Genomic DNA, 2,615 nt, shown 5'->3' with positions numbered 1-2,615 from the left:
TCAGATCAAACCGATCTAACGGTTGTGAAACTTCTTCTCAAGTGTTCCACAACCTTCTACACTTTTCTACACTTCTCTACACTTCTCCATTCCTAAGATATTTTACAAAAGACTTAAAGCTTAAGAAAATACTTAGTGGAGTGGGCTTGATTCACCTTTGGCCCGACCCGATCTTTGGTTGTCTTCATGGACGTTTTGGGTTAAACCGGGCCGTGACAATACGTTGTGCCAATTTTTTTTTTTTTTTGTTAACCAGTAGGGTTCGGGCCTTCGGCCTTACTCCCCCTAGGCCCGGAGCCAGCCTGCGTCTGTATCGGTTAAGGCCCTGGACACTCTTCCCACGGTGGATCAAACCCAGGAGCGCAACAACACCAACGCCTGCGCTTAAACCAACTGGGCTGCCACAACCGTGGTATACGCTGTGCCAATTCAAAGGTTACATAAGAATAAACTTCGTATAATTCTTTCCGGAGAGTTAATAATTCAATTCCCGAGCGGATAATAATTAGTCAGAAAAACTTTCCTTCAAAAGAACATAACGAGAAAATTAATAAAGTTTTACATAACATCTTTCGTAAAATAACACTAAATATTGTTGTACAAACTAACTTTCACAAGTTCTACACAACATCTTGCGTAAAACGACACTATATACAAAATTCTACGAAACAAACTTTCACAAAACTAACGTCGACAAGTTTTATGGAATACTTTTTCGTAAAAGTTTAAATTTAACAAACCTTTACGAAACAAATTCCGTAAAGCCAATGCCAAACCATTTTTTACGAAACAGTTTATGCAAAGTTAAAATTTAACAAAGTTCTACGAAACAACTTTCAGAGACTAAACAAGATCATACAAAAGAATAAACGAAAAGACGACGAGACAAGCTACTAAGGGAGAGGACCTAGCATATTGCTTTTGATAATTTTATGACACTTTAACGTTGGAGCAGCTTTATAATTTGTAGATGTATCAATTTCTGAATTTCACTATCATAACACGAGGTTCCCATCTTTTTTAAATTTCTGCTCCTACCACTTGTTTCCGAGGATGTATGCTCTACATATACCATTTTAAACCTTGTAGGAATTAACAAAGTGTTACCATTGTCTTGCCTGTTTCCTTGTCCATTCAAGTCAAGATCCTTGCTTCTGATCACTTTTGCGTACATACTTTGGTTCTATGACTTCAGCTTACCCATTAGGAAGATTGAGTTTCTTTGTGTCTCTCACAGGCTGTTCCGGGTCTAAAATTTCCAACACTGATACATATTCTTGTAGAACTGAATTTTCTGGATCACATTCAACTTCCTTCACAAAGCATCAGAAATCCATGTATCCATTACCATACGAGTAATTACAAGTCCAAACTGATGCTTCATCACAATTTGTAACCCTTTCATAAACATTCCATATGTTTGGCTGAGCATTCTCGGCATGTTTTGACAGTTCGGATTGAGTAGCTTCCCAATCAAACTTCATACGTTCCTCACAATTGCACTTAAACTTCATACATAAAGTTTATCATCTTCACTGAAGCTTTGCTTCAACTCACATGGTATTAAAGCCATGGATCTTTACATTCTACATTCCATTTTGTAAGAGACAGTTTGAAACCTTCCTCAGTGGTCAAGGACTTCTCGGCTTTGTTACAGGGTCTTCTCCACCGCCTGTTTTGGTTCTAAACATTCCGAGTAATAAATGGGAGGAGAACAACACAGTCCCGAATTGGGCCTATTTTAGGGTTTTTTTTAAGTTTACGTTTATTAGGATGGGCCTCGGTCCGAGCCAATTATTATAAAAAAAAAACAAAAACACACAAGAAAATATTAATGCAAACAAAAGTATAAAATAAAAAATCTTACAAAAATAAATCAAGAGTAAAAAAAAAAGCTGATAAATTATGGACAATCTCTCAGCATTAGATTAAAAAAAAATCTTTGATTTAAATTACTGAATTTCGTTGTTTCATTTTCTACCAAATTAATACACTCGCGAATTCTTGAAGAAAAAAACAAATATTCCAATTGTAAAATAATGGAATATACTTTTTAAGATAAGATGTAACATCCAAGGGAAAAAAGCTGAATAATATCAACCGCCCAATGAGCATATACTACCAGTAATAGGCAAATTTCTTTGTTTCATCTTTTCTCTGTGTCCACCAAATTACCTAAACTGAGTCAGTGCCCACTCGACGAGCATACATAACACACACATATTCGGATTAAAAGTGTATTTTTAGTCTTTTGAGATCGTAACGGATGTAAAAGTAGATTCTGAGTGGTTCTTGATCGATCGGGTCGTAGTCGAAGAACCCATAAAAGCAGTGACAAAGTCTAGTTAATAGTTAAGAAAAAGATGCCAAGCCCTCTATCATATCGATACATTTTATGGATGATTAAATTCTGTCATTTGTGGTAAAATTCTAAACAATTTCTTAATTATATATATTGAGTTGTACATTTTTTTTCATAAACTACTAATATAAGAACTCTAGAAAATGAAAAGAAATAAGAAGTATAAAAACAAGTCATTTATTGGAAGCATACAGAACACTGTTTTCTAAAAGTTTCTACTATAAACCTACATGGTATTAAAAAAGGAAACGCT

This window comes from Brassica oleracea, chromosome C2 (assembly GCF_000695525.1).
Source record: "Brassica oleracea var. oleracea cultivar TO1000 chromosome C2, BOL, whole genome shotgun sequence".
Taxonomy (NCBI): Eukaryota; Viridiplantae; Streptophyta; class Magnoliopsida; order Brassicales; family Brassicaceae; genus Brassica; species Brassica oleracea.
Note: the sequence above shows the minus strand (reverse complement) of the source record.